Source organism: Hesperophylax consimilis, chromosome 31 (genome assembly GCF_061612785.1).
Source record: "Hesperophylax consimilis isolate HC1 chromosome 31, BYU_Hcon_1.0, whole genome shotgun sequence".
Classification (NCBI taxonomy): Eukaryota; Metazoa; Arthropoda; class Insecta; order Trichoptera; family Limnephilidae; genus Hesperophylax; species Hesperophylax consimilis.
The window spans coordinates 10377878-10401880 of NC_142866.1; the positions used below are offsets into that span (position 1 = coordinate 10377878).

General features: G+C 33.5%; 1 non-coding gene across 1 annotated transcript; it reads left to right on the forward strand.

Moving 5' to 3' along the window:
- The first annotated feature begins 12543 nt into the window (after nt 1-12543).
- TRNAS-GGA (transfer RNA serine (anticodon GGA)) lies at nt 12544-12616 on the forward strand. The gene has a single exon. It is a non-coding gene; the product is annotated as a tRNA-Ser (tRNA).
- The last annotated feature ends 11387 nt before the right edge of the window (nt 12617-24003 follow it).

Sequence of the window (24003 nt, forward strand, 5' to 3'; positions counted from 1 at the left end):
TAATAGACAATAGGATAAAGAGACAATAGGAAGAACTTCAAGGAAAATTGATTATTTTGCTCCAATGTATCTATTGGATTGTATCTATCCACAAGAAAGCAATATAACATTAGACATGGAAGAATTTCAAATCGTTTTTGATTACTGAAGGAAAAGTGGTTTCAAAAATGTTTCGAATCCTGAAATTATAATTTTCTGAAGATCTTGTGTCAAATTTTGTTTTTTTTTTAACATACCGTAAGTCAGCGCTGCTCTACTAATATTACAAAAGCGGTCATTCGAGATATCGGTTGGAAGGTTATTCCACATCCACTTCATTTCCTGATCCTGTTCCACCAGCCTACATAATTTCCACAATCCATCCAAAAACCGAAGTTGCCCACAAAAATTGATTTGACGACTTCTTCGCCTTTAGACAAGCAGGTAGTCTTCTAATCAATCGTAAATCACACAGGACGGTGTATTATTGGTCAGTACACGTATTTAATTTATTTGGAAAATAATTATTATAATTAATCACTGCTAAAATCACTCACCGCTAAAATCACAATTCTTTGCCCAATGTACCTGAAGTGATTAGGTACCGACTTATATATAAATGCAATATAAAATAATAAATACAATATTAAAAACAATAAATATTATTTTTTTAAATAGCCGTCACGCGATGTCTGACAGACGTGAAACATCGATATCGAATTTTATTGCAGGAAGTGAAAATGAAAGTAATCAAGTATTTAAATCATGCATTGATTCACGATTTTCATGCCCAAAAGTATTATAGAGATTAATTTTTGGGATATTATGCCGTGTTGTGATACCTCCTTCTCTGGCCAACGTTTGCGTACAGCATTTTAGTGTTCATCAGTGTGAACACATCTTACACATCTGCACTGATGATAGACACTGGAATGCTGTCCGAAACGTTGGCTAAAGAAGGAGGTAGCGCAACACGGTATAATACCCCTAAAATAAATCACTATGAATTATTTATATTTAAGATAGCAAAACTATTATTTAATATTATTAAAATGTACACAAATAAATACAACAAAAATCAAAAATTTATCAACATTTAGAATAGATTCATTTGTCAATTTTAGTGAGGATAGAAGAAATTATAGATACCGCACAGAGTTTTAGCGGCCTGGCGGAAAGAACCGAAGAGTTCCGAGGCTGGCCGATTGAAGCGTCGTTCCGTGCAAGAGCGTCGTCCCGTGCCGAGCTTGCTACGCAAGATTCGGTTTTACCCCCCTAGGCGGGTCAAAAGATGTTTCACATCAAATCGCTTCGTACATATGCATCAACCCTAAAGTAATACCTACCCAAATAAAGATGTTCACCACCGAAATCACGACTCTCCTCAAGTTGATGTCGGCGGGTAGGTACTAGTTGTAGGTAGGTACACCTCGACTCAGATATAACTTAAGATATAATATTGGTTGAAAGTAATCGATCGTTACAAAGGGTCCGCAGTCGGTGGGTTACGCCGCCTTGCCGGGCCATATTAATATTAATCAAATTAATTAAAGGGGCGAAAGGTACTAATTTAATTGTAAATAATACCCACCTCTGAAACCTGACACGTAATATAAAACTAGAATTCTACAGCGCGTTAAATATTATATTATATACGCAAAACTTTAAGGGACTCGTACATCGATGTAATTAATATTTACATCACATATTTAATATAATTAATTCAAAGAGATATATGACTGTTGTTAATTTATTAAGAATAAATCATTGAAGAAGAAGATAATACTAATAAATCTAATCAAAACATGAAATAGTAAAACGGTCACAACTAGGGATCTAGGAACCTAGGATCTCTTTTCTTACCGGGACAGGAATCTTAACAATTGGGACTTATTTATTAAACGTCATATTTCAAATTCAGAGTGAACAATATTATCTTATTACTAATTTTTCATATATTTTTGGCATCTATCTTTTTAAATGGAAACAATGTTTCTAATGAAATTGGTTTATAACCTAGATAGTGTATTTTTTTATTTTTTATTTATTATTTATTATTTATTAACGCCCTATCGGGCTTTTACATAGTAAGTTGACAGTATATGTATTTAAGTGTAACATGTACATTAATAAAATAGCTAAATATAATTTACTCATAAGGTATTTAGAAAATAGTATGGTTTAGTAAATCAAAGTATGAAAACAAGATCTTTTTTAAAGCTAATAAATATTACAAGTTAATAACTAGCAAAAAGGTCTAAAATTAGTTGCCTTTTGAAACTCTCAAAGTTATTAACACCAAATATGTCGATAAGTTTACAATATTTGTTTGCAAGGTGATGAATTCTTGGATTGGATAAACATATGCGATTTTTATTTATATGGGATACCTTGACATTTTTACTTGTCTTCTACTGATTCATATTTTGTTTAGATTTAATAGTATTATCTTCTTCTTCTTTGTTATATTACAGTATAAACTTTATACTCGTAGTTATAAGTATAACCTTCAAAATAAGTTAAAAAGAAAAAGTTATAAAAAATTATATAAGAATATTGATTATTTCGGTTAAAAACTGTTTTGCAGGCCCTATGAATGAATTAACAGGCTTCCTTATAAACTTTCAATAAATCATATCATCTGATGTCGGAACGTGTGTTCATGATTCATGTTCAAAATTCAAAAATTTTTCCATTAGAACGAAAATTATTTGTAATGTTTTGATATTTATAATAAAGGCAAACAAATTACTAGTTACATTATTTAACTAATATCATAATTTTTTTAATAAATATATGAATATTTGGTATTGTTAAAGTTATGTGAATAGGTCAGTTATGGTTATGAAGCTATGCAACTAAAAACTGGGGTAAATAAAATAATTTGGAACCAACTTTATAGCGTGGCTGATCATTCAAAAAATCAGTTTCGATTTTTAAAATCACAGAAATTAAACCGGAGTTGTTACATTTAATTCCTTAAACACGCTTTTCCAATTTTATTTGGAAATCTGTTCTTTAAATACATTTATTTGAATTTACCTTTAATTTTCGGTAGTAAATTAATGCAAATCTTGGAAGCGAAAATTAACCCACTTACCAACATTAGATCGAACTGAAACTCGATATAAATATAATAAATTGGCGATTTATAAAACATTTTGTTTGTTAGTCTTTTCTTTGGCTGACATAAGTGTATCAAACTCTGCCTACATTTTAAGTTTGTCGTATTTTCAATGTTCGTGGGTATTCATCCTTCGGCCTTTAGGATTCTAATTTGGTTTAAAATATTCAAGGCGATAGTCGGGGTCCTCGCGGTGACCACCGATTCCGTTCGACTCCGGACAGTGGCCCGAATAGGCCGTAAAAGGCCTGTTATTTTACTAAGCGACTATAAAGCAGAATAGTGCCGGGAAGGGGTGAATCAAATGGTCACCATTAGCTCTCACAATCTATTGGGGGGGGGGAGGAGGTGCAGAGGGAGGGAAGGGGCTAGAACCCTTCTACGAAATTTGTTATCTGTGATTTTGCATACGCGTGTCCATTGTGTATATATGGACCAGTATTCAAATCTGATATCGGTTGTAAGAAACAGAGGCACCACACCAAAAAATCATCCATTTTAATGCTAAATTACTCAAATCAAAATTATGTTTTGTACCCTTTTCCTAGGTGTCCATAGTTTAACCAGCGGTTTTCCCATCCCCTTTTCACTCTACATATGAATCTTGTGTTTGGTCCCCACTGAGATAGATTCAAACAGTAAAAGAAAATTTTATAAATGTTCAATCAAACCTTTCGCATTAATGCTGGTTTCTTACTAACTCTTGATACCTTTTTGTGTGGTTTTGAGAATTAATAGCGCGGGGTTTGTCAACTTGTCTCGTTGGTCCTTACATCTCGCACGCACAGATGTAGGCTTGTCAGTCGATTAATTGTTACCAAACTAAAGGCGTTACTATAATAATATAGGTTTGAATTTGAATTCAAAATACAGGTATGGTCGGCACGTACATAGGACATGCATACCCACACATGTAAAGTAGAGAACGCTACAGAAAATCCGGGCCTTTGTGCCTCCACACTTAGTATATATGATATATTGGCTACCCACCCACGAAAAATCACGAAATTTTAATCACTCAATCTTGAGAATTACTTTCAATTGGTGAAAAGTATTTCACAGATTTATCTGGAATTATCTTAACATTATCTTAAACTTTTGTTAAAAGTTAGGTAATGATAAAAATAAGGAAGGCAGAACTTTTAAATATAATAATAAATGTTTTATTATCTTCTTTTTTAGGTGGATAGTGGTATCTTCACTGGGATCTCCCGTGCTGAGGATTTCATTTACATACCGTACAAATTTAGTAGTATGGATAATATGAATATTTTATTTAGTTTTTTTTTCGAAATATTTATAAATATATATCACGATGTACAAATTCTGAATCAAATTTTATAAAAATAATGGAAAAGTGAGTATTAAGTATTCAATGCAGATCTCACAAATTAACTAACTATCGCGCCCTTTCTCCGCAGAAGTAGGCAGAGAGGACGGACCGCCAAACCACTCGGTATTGGCACACACTCCTTGCCTCATTCACATTTATACATCAGTCTCGGTCTTCGTCATTCAATATTTTCGTACTAACTGAAGTCCCCAGCGATACCCGGGCTTAACGAAGATTTTTTTCTTAAATCAGAAATAAATATATTTTTTTCTTATTTTAATGTCAAGTTTAACAAATTTCTTGAAGAAGTAACAAAATAGGGCGGGAAAAGGGGATGGGCTGGTTTTTTAAAAATCTCATATAGATTGTGATATTCTTCCGGATGTAAAGATTAAGGACGGGTTGTTTCGGAGAATTTGAACAATTCATCAAATTTCAACGTTCATTTTCATGCTCTGTGAAAGATTTTTTCAAGTTCTGTTTTTATTTCAGTTCTGTCAAGCAACTAGCCTATAATGATATAATAACACAACTTGAATAGAACTTTCACAGAACCCGGAAATGAACGTTGAAATTTGATGAATTGTTCAAATTCTCCGAAGCAACCCGTCCTAAGTGTGCTAAAAATTATCAATCTCGGAATAAAACTGCAATAAAAGTTTTTGTTGTCATTATTTTAAATAATTCTTTATTGAAATTAATTAATGTTATATTCTGCCTTACTTTTATAATAATCAATTTTGTGTTTTATGTAAGTTTAGGTGTTATTATAAAAGAAGACTACATTAAAAAAAAATAGAATTTGAAAATCCATGATTTGTTTAATGTTTTACAAGACTTGTAAAAAATGATAAAATTTTAACTGTCAATTTCCTAAAATGAAAAATAAAAACAAAACTACACCACCGCAGACACTCTAATGATTATTGTAAGAATAATACCAATCATTTGAATAATATTATTTATATAGAGCTCCTGACCGGCAATCAGAAGCCTGCAGATTCAATTCCTGTTAGCGGCGTGTATTTTTTCTCGGAAGATTTACAACAAAATTATAAATGATCATTTATTTATATCATTAAAAAATCTTGTCTCTTAAAGAATCTTACGAAAAATAATTAAATTTGTTTTGTCCAATATTTTGTTCGCTTCGATTATTTTGAGTTTTGTATGAATAAAACACGATAAGTAAATAAAAAATGTTCTCACTTCGTTAAAATTGGTAACATACACACATATTTTTTTGAATTACCAAAAAACCCCTATATTATGCTGGTCGAGTACTCCAATGAATATATTACATATTTATATCGAGCAAATTCAATTTTCCAATACAAATAAATAGGCCTTAACAGGTTTGTATCGTGGAAATACATTTTCTATGTATTGAAACTATTTTGTAAGCATCCCTTGCTCGGGGACTAATAGTGTACGAATGAAATTGTCGCGCCTTCAAGCGCCCACGAACAACAAGGAACTTTCTTGAGATCTAAGCGAACTAGTTAAAAGGCTTTACTAGTCTCACTGCAGATGGATTGAAATTACGCAGGGATTGGATTTTCTTACTAAATCGTTAAATCTTCTAGTCCGGTTGTTTTATCAGGGTAGAAAGAAAGAAAGAAAGACTTTCTACCACATTCAAAAAGTCTTTAAATAATAATTACTAGGGTTTCATTCATTATTCATTACCATTGGCAAAAGAGTTTTGTACTTTAAAATGTTGCACTGTGTTAATTAAACAATTAATGAAAACAAATAATGCTAGAACATTAATAATGAAATCTAATAGTTTAACTAGAAAAGATTTACCCCCTTCCAAATAAACGTGTTTTAAATTTAACACAACCGATAATCATCCATTTACACAAAATTGATGCATTGTCAAAACACGTTTATTAGTAAGGCCTTTAATGTTTAAGACGAGGAATAAATCAATAAATTAAGAGTAAACATCTTAGAAATACTAACGTCATTACATTAGGTTATAAAATAACCTTTCTTGCATATTATTACATACATTTCATCCATTCATACATATTCACTCCTGGTACAAGCTTTGTACGATTTCGTCGACTCCTTTAAATACAAGCTATACAGAAAGGACTTCCTCGTTTTTAGTTGACATTTAACCCGTCCATCTTCCTGTTCTCTTAGTGTAAAACTTTTCATGAACCCTATATGCAACTCTGATACGACCAAGTCCTGAGTGCAGCAATATCAGGGTTAAACGACTGCACCTTGAATGCAATCGAGAAATTTCACCGATGCCAACTTCTGCACTCCTGGTATAATTTTTCACGTAGTTCTTTGTGGATCTTTAGGGAATTGAAGACGACCGTCCTGGATGCAAGCAAGTCATTCACCGATGGTAACTTCTGCGATCCTGGAATGAATTTTTACGAATTTCTTTGATGAAAACTAATAGTTTTTCAGTAGAACACCTAAAATGAACCAATGATATTATTTTACCTACGGTAGTTCATGCAATCCTAGTAAAGCTTTCCTTGTAAACTTTTAAAGTCTGTGCGTTTTGTGATAGAACGAAAATATTTTATACAAGGCCAAGAGAGCCGAGAAATTTACCGCTCTTAACTTCTGCTTTCCTGTGATGAAAAATCGATAATGCATTTATGGGCATGCAATTGACCCCAGGATTTGATGCCATAAAAATAATCTTACAATGTTAGAAGGAAAACAAATTTTAATTTTTAAAGCCAAAAAAGTAAAGGTGCCAATAAACTGAAAAGCGCGGGACATTTTATTTATTGTAGCATACTTGCAGTAAGTAAGTACAAGTATTTGAGAAGCATCATTACTAACATTGTCCGCACTAAAGAATGGATGATAACGCTCGTTGAATCATTTACCTAATATTCCTTTCCATATTAGATTTTCCTTCCAGTATTTTCTTCAGCACTAGTTCTCCAATTCCTTTGCGAATAATGCAGGTCTCCGTTTTCAATAAGCGGCAAGCAAAACTTTAAAATATTTATTGTGGCGTGGCTGGGAATTTCAAAGGTTCGCAAAGAAAGTTAAATAATTTTAATAATAATTATCTCCTAGTTAAAACTATAATGCTAAAAATTATGTTTATAATATAAGGAGCTACAAATATAAAAATCTTAGAGAGACCACAATTCAAGGTGCAAAAGTTCATAGAAAACAATCACTAGTTTTGTCTTCAAGATGTCGGTTGCGGTCATAAATTCTTCGGAAAACATTCTTATAAATATATTTTCAAGCAAATCACTATTTTAAGTCCATATTCCTTTATAAACATATAATATGTATATGTCAATGTATATTCAAAGAAAGCGATATTAGAACTAAATTAAAATCCCTTGATATTAATAAATCGGCCGGTCCCGATAACATTCCTCCAATTTTCTTCAAAGCAAGATAAAAAACAATATTTTCTGATTATAAGTATATTGGTAGTTATTTAATGAGAAAAAATAATTGCGTTAAATTATATTCTATTTTTTTAATAAAATATAATCAAGTCGATACAATTTAGAAAAACACCATTCTGCATAAATCAAGAAAGTTAATTCGAAAATCAGCTGTTTAAATTTAATGTCGACACACGACGGGTTAAAGGATCAGCAATGATGTGATATCTTCGTTTTTATTAACTAAGTATTTAAATAACTTCTTATAAATATTAATAAGATAAAATTAGAAACATACTTATTTGGACGTGAGGTCCATTGTTATCGGAAATACTAAATAGTCTGCAAGCGGGTTTCACCAAACATACGCATCAGGGATTTCTTTAAATACTTAGCTCTTTTACCAAGCAATGTGATTTCTTAACTAATTTGAAGGAAAAAGTTTTTGTGAAATTAAATAAGTACAAAAATCTTATATTTAATTTTCGAATTTTCAAACACAAAGAAGAAATGCAAAAAAAGAGTTGGTAGAATGGTCGGGTAGCAGTGGAATAGATTGACCAGAAAATCATCTCAATTTTCGACTTACTTACTCACTTTTCAGACGTAGAATTTCTTTGTAATAAAATCTGTATCGAATTTCCTTGGGGTTTATACTGCCGTCATAAATAAAAACACGGTACTCCCCTCGAGAGTCTCAAGGAGTTAATGTGTTTTTACTTGTGACGGCATTATAGATTCTCTAGTAAAAGTACATAATTAGAAAACATTACCAAGCAACCAAATAAAATATTATCAATTATTATTATTACCAAAACACATTTTAAATCAACCCATAATTTTTTTTACTCCAAACATCTATTTTAAAATGTCTTTTAAGACTTAAAAATGAATTGATTAGCTGAAGAATGAATCTTGCCTCCATAGACCAGAGTCAACAGTGCTACCGAACTTGCCAGATGCCGATCGTATAGGACCGACATTTATTTCGCATATTAACTGCTGTTATATCGTCCAAATTTAGAAAAATGTGTATTTATACGCGTGTGTGTACGTACTTGCCACCGCTGATAGATTGCATTGTCAGCTCGATCGGATGTCGAAAAGTGAATCAATTTACGCTACCCCGATTTGTATTCATTCAAATTCAAATGTGGACATATTTAAAAAAAACTATTTCTTTTGAAAATTGTAGTTCTTGGTCAGAAATTGATACATTGACAACCTCTCAATCAATTCAATTTTTTAAGACCCATTAAGGCGTGGCTGGGAATTTCAAAGGTTCGCAAAGAAAGTTAAATAATTTTAATAATAATTATCTCCTAGTTAAAACTATAATGCTAAAAATTATGTTTATAATTATAAGGAGCTACAAATATAAAAATCTTAGAGAGACCACAATTCAAGGTGCAAAAGTTCATAGAAAACAATCACTAGTTTTGTCTTCAAGATGTCGGTTGCGGTCATAAATTCTTCGGAAAACATTCTTATAAATATATTTTCAAGCAAATCACTATTTTAAGTCCATATTCCTTTATAAACATATAATATGTATATGTCAATGTATATTCAAAGAAAGCGATATAAGAACTAAATTAAAATCCCTTGATATTAATAAATCGGCCGGTCCCGATAACATTCCTCCAATTTTCTTATCAAAATGCTTATCAGTTTTAACATTACCTCTAACTAAACTTTTTAACTTGTCTCTAAAAATTGGTACCTTTCCACAAAAATGGAAAACCAGTTTTCTATTTCCAATCTTTAAGAAAGGAAATAGATCAGATATCTCTAACTATAGACCTATATGTATCCAATCGTCAATCCCTAAACTATTTGAATCTGCTCTGCTTTCTAAACTCTCGCCTGAGATTAACAAAGTTATTTCACATCGTCAACATGGTTTCATGGCAAAAAGATCTACTTTTACAAACTTGATGATCTATCAGGAATACCTATTTAATACAATGCAAAAGCGTCTTCAAACAGACGTAGTGTATACTGACTTTAGTAAGGCATTCGACAAAGTCTCACATAAAATTCTCATACATAAACTTAGTGCCCTTGGAATAACAGGGAATATTTTGAGATGGTTTGAGAGTTATCTGCATAAAAGAAAAATATGTGTTAAACTCAACTCACACTATTCACACCAGTTCGAAGTCTTTACCGGCGTCCCACAGGGGTCTCATTTAGGACCAGTACTATTTTTATTGTTTATCAATGATATAACTACGGTTTTTGATGGAGTCATGATTCTCTTATTTGCAGATGATCTCAAAATTTATAAAACCATTACAAATATTCATGACTGTTACGTACTACAATTTAATCTTGTGAGGCTACAAGAGTGGTGCACCCACAATGAACTATTTCTCAATATTGATAAATGTCAAACGATAAATTTTTCCCGAATCAAAAATCCCATTACGCATCAATATAGCATCAACAACATTTTCCTAAAAAGAGTTGAGAATATTAAGGATCTTGGTATTATTTTTGACAGGCAACTAACATTTGTTCCTCATATAAACGAAATAACCAACAAGGCCATGAAATGTTTGGGTTTTATATTAAGGACAACGAAAGATTTTAAATTAATAAATTCCTTCAAACTGCTATTCACTGGTTTAGTTAGAAGTAATCTAGAGTATAACTCAACAATCTGGTCTCCATTTTATAAGATTCACCAATTAAAAATTGAAAGAGTGCAACATAAATTTCTGCGATTTATTAATTATAAATTAGGAATTCCAAACGAATATCTTAATTACACTTTCCTCATGAACTTACTAAATTTAACCGATTTATCATTGAGACGCACAGTGTGCGACTTAGTATCTCTTTTCAAAATTTCGAATGGCAGACTGGACGCCATTGATTTGACGAGTCTTATATCGCTCCGTGTACCTACGCGCGACACTCGACAGACCGCTCTATATAATGTTCCCATATCTGCTAACAATTATTTTCAAAACTCACCTATTCAAAGACTTCACATACTCGGTAATAAGTATAGCTCAATTGATGTTTATCATCACCAATCAGTATACAAACTAAAATACAGTATACTAGAATGTTTGTAACAGATTCATAATTTTTTTTCAAACGCATATTTTATTGTTTCATTAACTAAGCTTTGTTTTGTAAAATTCCCAATCGGGCAAAATAAAGATTGATGATTACAAAGATGGTTCACAACAAACTGTAGTGTTTATCTTTATAATAATAATAACAAACTTACTTGTCTTGTGTGTATTACCTACTTACATTATTGTACTCTTGTAACTACACTATATTTATATAAACTTATCGAACTCATTGTCCAAATTCCAATAACACCGTAACTATATACTTGAATTGTATCTACTTAACTACCTACCTATATCTGTTATATTTTTCTCAAGTTTATGTATTAGTTTAACCTATGTTCTGTAAAATATTCAACCGACGTACTTTGTACAATAAACTTTGCTTGCTTATGTTTATAAAATAATAACACCATAACAATAACCCTACACATTGTTATGTAAGTTCATACTCAATTTATTATGCTATGTAATTAAAATATTTTATAATGCTACTGAACAACAAAACCCATAACATGTATATGTTAAAGCCTTCTAGGCGTTAATAAAATGAAATAAAAAAAAAATAATAAAAAAATATGATGTTCTATGATGTTATTCAGCCTTTAAAAAAAACTCAAGTCAAATAATATACATCATATTTGATTGAGCGTATTGAAGTCCTGTTTGAATTCTGACCACTCGAGGGTTCTGCATTTCTAAATAAATTTGTTTGTTACGTTCCGGTTCCGTTTTCATATGGTGCCCGTTTTAACCTTTCGTATGTTGTGCGCCGCAGTAGCTGATAGACACCACCAAAAACACTATATCTCTGCAAGTAAGTACTAAGTACTACTTTTATTTAAAAATTGTCTGGTAAGACCCATTGTCTTGTAAGACGGTTCAATGTACAAAAAAAAAACATTTCGCGAAAATCAAAATATAATAAACTGACGAATGGTGAAAGTTTAACGTCAGCATATGCCTGGTTAATGGTTCAGATTTTTTTTGTTTAAATTCAAAATCAAACTTAAAAACGTGGTCTCAGTGTCCTATTTTTATTTCAGTCCTGTGCCACTATGCACTGCACATTCCTTCGTCACATATTATGGAGGAGAAATATTCGCATTCCTCGCTGGCGACTGGACGCACAACTTACGCTACACCCGGTACCCAGTCCTGTACCTACTTATCATGAAATTGGCCGATTGAAGCTATGCGCTGGGAAGACCAAGCGGAATCCGTTTGCTCTTTGCTGAAAAATATGTGGAGCAAGAATTTAAAGTGTAATGCATTTATTATTATTTTTTTGGTAAACTAATGTTTAAGACAAGATTTTTTATGCATAGCACAAAGAGTAACAATTATTGCTTGTAAAATAATTGTTACCCTTTGTGCTATGAATAAAAAATCTTGTCTTAAACATTAGTTTACAAAAAAAATAAAAATAATATTTGACAAGTTCTAGTATTTCACCTAAAAATGTAGACAATTTGTCTCGACGCCATCTAGTGAGAGAGTTAGCACTTAACAATGCTTTTCTCATATAAAATAAAGTTGGTTGTTTTCAGGTGAAAAAATGTAACAAGCAGTGATTGTTGAATGAAACACTAGTATATATTGAATTATTTCGCGGATAAGAGATAAGCCGCCATAGCTCAGTGGTCAGAGCTGTCGACTGGAAATCGAAAGGACACGGGTTCAAGTCCCGTTGGCGTCATGTATCTTTTATCAGGAGATTTTTCAATGTGGATGAGTGTTTCAGGCGAATAATTATTGCTTGTAAAATAATTGTAATGCATTTTAACATATAATTTAAAAAATTCGGACGTTTGTAAAGCGATATATGAGAAAAATTAAGAATAATTTCAGATATATGTAAAGTAAAATGTACATATTATTTATTTACGTAAAAATAGTGGAAAACGAAATGAGATGTGAAAATAAATTCAATTCGATTAAATTAGTTTATCATTTAAAAAAAGATACAAAATTGTTCATTTTAGGTCTTTTTAAATACACCCTTAAAGGAATATACACAAATATAAACAATGGATATATCAACTATACTTGTGGTAAAGAGCTTGCTTTTTAAATGCAACTTAATTGATGCTAAGAATGTCGATATCCGAATTGATTCAACAATAAGATTACCGATTATACCCACCGACATTACCATAAGCAAGATAGCCTGTAGGCTGGGGATAGAACAGTCTTTGCTATCACTGACGGAGGTAAACATTGAGAACATAAAACTGAATGCTCTCCATAGCAGTCGAGGTTTCAAACAATACACGAATCAATCTGAAGAAATGTGTAGCGATGTGTACATCCCTTCTGACCCGTAGATGGTTCATTCCGAGCACACCATACTTCCCATAAAGAAGAAAAGATGAAGGTTGGGAAATACCTAGCTAATCAGATCTGGTCATCAAACCTGCGGCGATTCTGAGAGTATCTTCCACTCTAGACAAGTAGACTGTGATTTTAAAATACTGTATAATATATTTTGAATAATAGGTGCTTACGCAATTTACGAAGCAAAAAGGCTACACGTGAAGTGTCTTGTCGATGTAATCAATTTAAAAATACCGTGCAGCAGAAACACGTGCAGATATTATTTCATTCTGTCCGAACTCAACGGGATAACTTTTATAATATTTTTGGTACATAAACTTTGTAAGATTAAGTGTTTCGCATTTCAAAGATTATTAGTAAATGCAATGTATTTCTAAATTCTATGATTTCTGGTTTAAAATCAAAACTCTAGATTTTTTGACAATAACAGGAAATATTATTTATTATGTATGAATTTACCTACTTTATAAACATAATTTTTTTAATAGATTTGAATTAGTGATATGCAGACTTTCTCAGACAACCTTTAATATTACCCGTATACTTTCCTTCCCTACTCCTTCACTTATATACTTTTTCTAAATATTTTCTCTTAACACTAAGATCTTCGTTTATTCACACCACATGTACAAACCACCGAATAGTCCTTTATTTAAGCTTATTCAACATATGCGCTCTGTCGGCTCTATTAAGATATCTTAATTGCCTGAGCGTAGCGAAGTCCTGATTTATGTCGATCATTTGGCATTTTCTGTCTGTAATTTTTTTTGTTACGTTCCGGTTCCGGTTCGAGATGGTGGCCGTTTTAATATGTAGTGCGCCGCAGTAGCCGATAAGCAAGATAAAAAACAATATTTTCTGATTATAAGTATATTGGTAGTTATTTAATGAGAAAAAATAATTGCGTTAAATTATATTCTATTTTTTTAATAAAATATAATCAAGTCGATACAATTTAGAAAAACACCATTCTGCATAAATCAAGAAAGTTAATTCGAAAATCAGCTGTTTAAATTTAATGTCGACACACGACGGGTTAAAGGATCAGCAATGATGTGATATCTTCGTTTTTATTAACTAAGTATTTAAATAACTTCTTATAAATATTAATAAGATAAAATTAGAAACATACTTATTTGGACGTGAGGTCCATTGTTATCGGAAATACTAAATAGTCTGCAAGCGGGTTTCACCAAACATACGCATCAGGGATTTCTTTAAATACTTAGCTCTTTTACCAAGCAATGTGATTTCTTAACTAATTTGAAGGAAAAAGTTTTTGTGAAATTAAATAAGTACAAAAATCTTATATTTAATTTTCGAATTTTCAAACACAAAGAAGAAATGCAAAAAAAGAGTTGGTAGAATGGTCGGGTAGCAGTGGAATAGATTGACCAGAAAATCATCTCAATTTTCGACTTACTTACTCACTTTTCAGACGTAGAATTTCTTTGTAATAAAATCTGTATCGAATTTCCTTGGGGTTTATACTGCCGTCATAAATAAAAACACGGTACTCCCCTCGAGAGTCTCAAGGAGTTAATGTGTTTTTACTTGTGACGGCATTATAGATTCTCTAGTAAAAGTACATAATTAGAAAACATTACCAAGCAACCAAATAAAATATTATCAATTATTATTATTACCAAAACACATTTTAAATCAACCCATAATTTTTTTTTACTCCAAACATCTATTTTAAAATGTCTTTTAAGACTTAAAAATGAATTGATTAGCTGAAGAATGAATCTTGCCTCCATAGACCAGAGTCAACAGTGCTACCGAACTTGCCAGATGCCGATCGTATAGGACCGACATTTATTTCGCATATTAACTGCTGTTATATCGTCCAAATTTAGAAAAATGTGTATTTATACGCGTGTGTGTACGTACTTGCCACCGCTGATAGATTGCATTGTCAGCTCGATCGGATGTCGAAAAGTGAATCAATTTACGCTACCCCGATTTGTATTCATTCAAATTCAAATGTGGACATATTTAAAAAAAACTATTTCTTTTGAAAATTGTAGTTCTTGGTCAGAAATTGATACATTGACAACCTCTCAATCAATTCAATTTTTTAAGACCCATTAAGGTACAAAAATCGTAAATTGTTAATTATGTTAATAAAAATGAACACAAATGTCCAGACTAAATTGAAGAATTACAGACATTTTAATTAAAACGTTACAACGTCCGTAAGATCGCGCATTAACATGGGGCGTCCCGTAATTCAAAACGTCGTACACTGTGCGAAATAAGCAACTACACTACAAATAACACTGAGCACTACATATCCAAGAATAATAATCTCGCGCTGAAATTCTTCATTATACGGTGCAAGGATACAATTTGACATTATTCGGGACGAAATAGCTATTCCGACCCGTCCACGTAGGGCATGTTCAAATAACATAAAGTTAGTGTGTAGTACAGTAGCTACCTAGTGAAATAGGCCGGCGGCCGCGTTACTTACATACGCAAGTACCTCGGAGGGGGTACGTGAGAACGTATATAGGAGTACCTAGTACCTACGGGTAGGGCCGTATAACGTATTTACGTACATTCTCGGTCTTCCTCGTTCAAAACGCGTAAGTACAGTCGCATTTCGTCGAGAAAGGTGTTCCACTTGAAACTTAATACTTGAATAACTATTTGGAGATGTGGTAAGGGGACGAGAATGAAAAATGTGTGTGGTATCCTAGCAGCGACTTTATTGTCAGTCAAATTACATAGTCCAAACAGAGAAGCAGTAATTGTTGCTGACTCAAATGACGATGGGATGCATGTAGGTTACATCACGGTGGTATGTAAATCCGGGGTTCGTGATCACGGCGATGAGGTAGGTGTCTCGACACCGCATCGGTGGAGACTGGACTTGCAGGTGGTGTTCATCACTTGCGAAGACCATTAGACTTCCTGGTACAACAGTGTGAAGTAAGCCAAAATCACGGTGGACCTAGATGATTATGAGCTCGAACCGCGGGTGAAGCCGGATACGCTTGTAGGTACCTGCGGACCGTTGCGGGAGCGAGATAGCGCAGCGTGGTTGCAACAGGGCACTTGAACGTGACTGATCGACTGAGTACTAAATATTGACTGCTAGGTACCGCGATGTGGTGATTTTCCTGCGGGGAAACGGAGTGATGGTTAGTTAGTTAGTTAGGTAATTAGTCCGCCTCAGTACAGGACACACTAGTTAGAAGAACTAAGACATACCATAACTATACTTAAGTTCTGTACAATGTTTTATACAGTCGCTAAAATAAAAATAAAAAACATAAAAATATTTTTTTAATCAATTATGTTATAAATCCACAATTTTTTCAACAATCAAGTTTTCTAATCGAACGTGTTTCAAACTGGAGGTAGCGAGATATCAATAATTACATTTTTTTTTTAAGAAAGACAAATATTGCCGGGTTACGAATAACCTGACAATATTTTAAATCTCCTACTACCACCACAGTAAGCTGAAAATGTTGCTTATTAGGACTTAGCCAATTGGAATTGAACACATTACGCCTGAGAGGGACCCAAGCGCGATGTCAACTCGGCCACCGACCGGTTAGAAACATATGTTTTATTTACTTTATGAAAAAAAGCAAGCAATGAGTATGATTTTACAGAAGAAGTAGGTTGAGTCAGTTGTTTCAAAGCATTTGAACAACTCATCGAATTTCAAAGTTAATTTTCAAGTTCTGTGAAAGTTCTATTCAAATTTTTGCCTTTAAAAAGTTTGAAAACCGCTCTTCCAATCTATACTGAAATATTCACGAATTTCTAATATAAGAAACAAAGCGCATTCCAGTGGAAAACAGCGAGATGATGGGTCAGGAGATGAAGAAGAAGGTTGAGTGTTCCAACGCATACCAGTGGAAAACAGCGTGATGGTGTCCCAGAAGATGAAAAAGAAGGTTGAGTGTTCCAACGCATACCAGTGGAAAACAGCGTGATGGTGTCCCAGAAGATGAAGAAGAAGGTTGAGTGTTCCAACGCATACCAGTGGAAAACAGCGTGATGGTGTCCCAGAAGATAAAGAAGAATGTTGAGTGTTCCAGCGCGTATCAGTGTATCATTTTACATCATGGGAAATATTATTTTATAAGTATAATCGTGTCTTAAAATATCTTGGTACATTTTTACGTACTTAATCGAAAAGATAATAAGGTTCATGTCTTTTATGTTCATGACTTTTTGCCAATATTACTAAATTACCCACCATGATATGTTTTTAAGGCGATGCCATACGTAGTAATGCAAAATCATGTGTTTTTGGTTTGAAAATTTGGTCGTTAGAAATGTTTCAGGTGCTTTAATTAAATACTGCGAGTAGAATACATCTTGGCCTTTAAAATAATCGAATATTTTTTAGATAAATCTTTTTATAAGCCCAGAAAAAAATAATTTATAAGGCCTATGAAAACTGATTTAAAGTTCAAAATCTCCTACTTACAAACCCATTTTCGGTTATGATTTTATTGTATAATGTGGCAAATTAAGTTATTTATAAAATGATCAGAAAAAAATTAAATATTTATGCCTGAACAATGAACATCCACAAAATAAAATAAAGGCACTTTTTGGCCATGTTTATTTCTTGCATAAATCAAAACAGGCGGATGGTGTTAAGCGGGAATTTAAACCTTATCGCCATCTACGTAAAGGTTGTTATTGATAGCGGCTCAGTTTAAAATATTATACGACGTAGTGCATCGCCTTAAGTGATTACTGCTTAACTGCTCCCAACTGTCTGGAGCCCGAGAGTAGTGAGACTACGGCAATGCCAATCGGGGTATGTTGGGAGTCTGAAGTGAGTGGGTTAGAGAAGGGGATGGGAAGCGGAAGGTGTGGAAGTACCTGGATATTCAGATATGGTCATTAAATACGGCTAATACCATTTTAAGCAACTTTTTGATTCTGAATGATGGTGGCGGTATCGCTTTGGTGAAATCACCAGGGCGATACTGGGAGTATCTACCCACTCTGGAAAGTGCCGGAATTATGTTACATATTAATTAAACTAAAAATATACATAAAGCCGAGGATTTTAAGTTGCGTGACCACGTATGTCGTCAATGCATCGTGTGAATACTGCACCAGAGTCCCAACTGCTCCCAACAGTCTGAAGCCAGTGAGACTATGGGGTAAGTTGTGAAGTTAAATGTAGTGGGGAACTTGAATATTCAGATCTGCCATTTGTGGAATGGTGGTCTTACACCAAAGTATTTCTACTTTATATTATTTTTGATGAATACATTTTGAAATAAGGTAAATAAATTTACTTACGCACGCCGGGATTCGAACGCCTTACCCCTCGACCATGGAGGCCGTCGTTTATATTTACGTATTTATATATTATTTAAAGTTTATAAAATAATATAAAACTTTCACTTTTTCCTTAAGCCCCTTGTAGCTATAGATCGACTGTACTTTGCGAAAGGGGTCACTCTGATGCTGTACATAGATGAGGGGAAAGTGTAGAGTATAGTAGAACCAAGACTGTGACAAGAGAAGAGTGGGGGCTGGAGAGTGGGTTGGGGGGGAGGGGTGACCGCCCCCCAAGAGGGGGCGAAGGGGGTGCATGCTCCGAATTACCTTCCGGCAGGGTATTTCTATTCGAATTGCGAATTGAAAATTCCGATTCGAAGGCGTATTCCAATTTCAAAATACGTTTTGGGCCGAAATTTCAAATTTTCGTATTGCGTATTCGGACGGCCGGCGGATAGTTGGAATTTAATAAAAAACATGAAATTAGGAGCGAAAATATTGCACACTTGCCGATGTGATAACACTCCACCTCACACGCAATCAATGAAAGGTATAAAAGGCAACTTAAAATTCTACACACTTATCCATGCAGTCGTCTATATTACGTATGCATAGGATTTAAAAATGTACATAAATTAATTTACAAATAGTTCGTCAGTTCTTGTTTCAACCGCAATTATAAAATAGTTTTCCGTTCTGTACCAATGTTTTGTTAAGGGTCACTGACCTTTCGCTGACTTGCTAATTAATCCAAATATGTGATATACAGAATTAGAAAACCTTTTATCTTAACCCAATAATAAAACAAGCGTTAAAATTTTCACTTCGAACAAACTCACATATCTTTTTAAATTCACTAAATTAGATCAATAGCAATAAGTTTATCGACATATTAAGAAGATATATTATATAGATGATAAGAAACGCTTTAGATATTTAATGTATCGATCTTTTTAGTTAACATTTGTACATTTTTATTGAAATATTCACAATCTCGTGTAATATTGAACATGGCTGCATCAACGAGAATCTAAGGTCTTAGAGGTGAAAAAATATATCCCAATAGAGAGAATCGCTCCAGATATTAAAGGTACCTCTACATCTATACAAAACTTAGGTAGTATTATATCCAGGGAGCAGTGAATACGATTACTGGTTACCCACACACCGACTCTACAATAAATCCCTTACCGTTTCATTATAACGGATGATAATATAGTTTGGAGCGTTAGTAAAATAATTGATATAATTTAGTTTAGCGTAGAATTTCCTAGTCGGATGTGGCAACAAATACATTTTAGAGCGGGGGTGGAAGGAAGAGGCGGAGAGTAGGGGGCGGACCAAAGGGCGTCTCGTAAGGAAAATGCATCGGAAAAACATTAACTCTTGATTATTAAATAAATCATTTAGATCATTTTGCAAGTCTAAAAAATCTAAGCGACTTCTGAAGTAATTTATATGCACGGTATTGTCTATACTACTGCAGAATGAAAAATAAAAATTGAAATCTATGTGAATGGCATGAAGGCAGCGTTATAGATGAGTAATTTCGGGCTGCAGCTTTTAGGGTGAAGATTGGTCACGGTCAATCTTCGATAAGAGAAATTTTATTTATTATTCGAAATTTTGAGTGTTGTAAAAGAAAAACGAAAAAATATATATGTGTAAGTCACCTTAGATACTCAAAGCATCAGTTGAAGCCTAATATCATTACAGCATTTCGAATGGTAAATATGATAATATGTTTAGGTGTTAAAAAACTTCACGATATATTTTGTATTTTTGAAGACAGAATTAGTTTCTCGGGATTATTACTTGTAGCCTTATATATTTTCTAACGAATCATATTTTATTTATTTTAATATGGCCTTACCGGTCAGTGATACAAATGCATGTTTGATTTGGCTACACGCCTGCTGTCTCGCCACACTTTTGTGTTGGCTGATTCCTCTCCCAAAAGAACTGTACAAAATTTAAATTTGAAATCAATATTCAAAATGAATTTAAAGTTACGAACCTCCCTTACGCTTCCGGGGGATGCTGTAGAATCGCCATTCCGGGCACGCGTCCCCCCCGCCTCCCCTCTGCCCCCCGCACGCAGCGGGCGGCCGTAGGGCGGCCCCTCCTGGTCCGAGAGAAATGCTAAGTCCATCACGGCAACCTAAATACGCCCCCCCGCCTTCCTTCCCCCCTTCCACATCCCCCTCCCCCTTACTCTGTATCCCCCCCGCCCCATTTCCCCCCACGCCACTTTCGCTTTCCCTCCGAAGGCTGTATTCCAGCGGTGTGTATATATTGTATATTTTATGGCCGTATAGAAAGTAGGGGTGCTGCGTTTCCAAAGATGGACATTACGATCGATGGCGAATTTTTTCGCAGGTTTATTTATCAGTTGAAAGTCACCCCAAGAGGGTAGAAAATAAGAGATACAATTATAAAATCATTAAAAATAAATCATCAAAAATGTGATTGAATTCCAAAACGATTCACTCTTAGTTCGTAAACGATGCTAAATTATTGTTTTAACAAAACTTGTTTATACGTAATAACCGCGTACTGAAAACCATTTTACTTATTAATTAATTGCTTCGCAACTGATTCATAAGCTTTTCAAAGCTCTTTAGCTCATGGTGGAAAGTAAATAGCTAGGCTTTTAAAGGCTGAAAAATTTTAGAATGAAAAAGTTGTAGAAGAAATGTTTGTGATATGTCTAACTAAAACACGGCTAGAGTCGTTTAAATTAAAACATATATGAAAATAATATGTGTATTTATATATATTGACCGTCAACGTCTTGTCATAAAGTCAAATTTCGATATACTGCAGTTGGCAGTCGGCTGCCAGCCCTGAAGAAGCAGGGTGGATGGGGTGGGGTGGCCCCCATATGCCGGCCACCCCCCCGCGCGACTACGCGGCCCGTGGCGAATGAGAATTTTCACTCAAATTACTGGGCCGTTGTTTTCACTTTACGATAACGTCATCGCTGCGCAGAAGGAGCGCATCCGATTCCGGCCCCGGCGGATTGAAACATCGCCCGTAATGGTTGCGTGGGATCAATGTCCGAGCTGCACCACGAAAACTAACTATTCTATGTAAAACTGTGCTTCACAAACGTGTCTGCTTCAATTCTTAACATTTACATAACTATAACTGGTGGTAATATGTTGAACAAAAATGCATCATGGCTTTACCGGATCAATTTCCGAGCTACATTCTGAAAACTCTACATAATATAGTATTATTATTAGATGTCAGACAGTATTGGTTAAAAAATGTGCGTTTATCACATTCATTTTTTTATTTCAAAACTAGGTGAAATCCCCTGCTTTTCCGGGATTTTCACACAGAGTATTTTCGAAATCAGGTGAAGACAGTAATTTTCCCATTATTTTGAATGTCTAGTGTGCAAAATTTCATCGATTTGTATCAAAAAGAGGGGTTGGGTAGTTTTTCATGTATAGTGGACCTTTTTCGATGTTGAATGTCAAGTGTGCAAAATTTCATCGATTTGGGTCAAAAAGAGGGGTTGGGTAGTTTTTCATGTATAGTGGACCTTTTTCGATGTTGAATGTCAAGTGTGCAAAATTTCATCAATCTAGGAAGAAAACCAAAGATTTGTTTTAAAAAAACCCACCCGCGACAACATTCTTTACATAATATATAAATGTTATCTATTTATATGGATAAACAGCTGCATTTCAAGAATATTCAATTCTCATCCAGACTTTATTAGGTTTCGTGGGATTAAAGTCCAAGCTACACCCGGAAAACTCACCATAATCATTTCAAATCAGTTTTGTGAAACTGTTCTCAAATTAATACATATTTTAATTTTTTTCAATATGATAATTCCAAATTATTTTACGGTCGACGAGATTTTTTTTTGTGGGATGGATGTCCGCGATTCACCTGAAACACTTAAGGCGATGCACAACATCGTGTAATATTTTAAATTGAGCCGCGATCAATAACAACCCTTACGTAGATTGCGATAAGATTTAAATTCACGCTTAACACCATCCGCCTGTTTTGATTTATGCAAGAAAAAAAACATGGCCAAAAAGTGCCTTTTATTTTATTTTGTGGATGTTCAGGCATAAATATTTAATTTTTTTCCCGATCATTTTGTAAAAAACTTAATTTTCCAAATTATACAATAACATCATAACCGAAAATGGGTTCGTAAGTAGGAGATTTTGAACTTTAAAGCAGTTTTCATAGGCCTTTACATTATTTTTTCTGAGCTTATAAAAAGACTTATATAAAATACTCGATTATTTCAAAGGCCAAGATGTATTCTACTCGCATTATTTAATTAAAGCATCTGAAATATTTCTAGGCGACCAAATTTTCAAACCAAAGACACATGATTTTGCATTACTACGTATGGCATCGCCTTAAGTTAATATTTGTAATTCGTTATGATATTACATCGTTAAGCGATTGTTAAGTAATTAAATAAAAAGTGTTAAGGCGACATGAGACTCTAACATGTTTATTAATTTCGATGAATTCGTAACAATAATATATATTTTTTTACACCGATCCCTACGGATGTAAACTTTTAAAATTTACAATTTTTAAAAACATTACATTACCATTAAAAAGATTTGAAAATTTTATAAAATGTTTTTTAAAGTATAAAATTAGCGGTAAGCACCAGATTGTATTTTTGTACGCGATGAATTAGATATTTTCGAGGTATTCGTTTAGTAACATCTGAGTTTTCAATTACACTTTTCATAAAATTTTCAGGCCTACTAAGGAATGCCCGCCAGGCCAAGAGCGAATTTTTTTTGACGCGACTTACTTATCATTTATTTTGCTAAGATTTCTTTATTTTAGATATTTGCTAGAGCAAATTCAACCGTAGGCCTGTCTAATACGCCTGGGCCACGCGTCGCAAATTTTTGTGCACGGCTTCTTCACTTACGTTGCTCAGATTCCGATTTTATTTTAGGGTATTGTCCCGTCTTAAAATTGATGCTTATCGGCTTTCTTGGTCCAATTTTCTAACTGCAACCGGTAATCTGATCTGCAAGATCATTATTTTCGATAAAATTGTGTGAAAAAGTGATACAAATGTAAGAAACTATGGTTCAATCAATTTAATGATTTTTTCAATTTTACTTATTTCTACAATCTTATCACATACAGCACTTTCATGCGATTGATGTCCGAGCTGCACCCGGAAAACAAACCTTTCTTTTGTTTTGTCCATTCTATACAAAATGAATGTAATCACAGTCTCATTAAAAACTCAAAAACAATATTATAACTTTTAAATCTAAATAAGTAATCTGGAACCAAAACATAGAACCAGAAATCGAAAACATGCTGACACCAAATTCAAACTGTAACGGAAACCACTCTATTGCACTAAAACACCATTTTACTTATTTATTTTATTTATTTATTGGACAATTTGTATAGCGCCGCTTTTGTGAGATATCACCTCAGGGGCGCTTTACAGTTGAT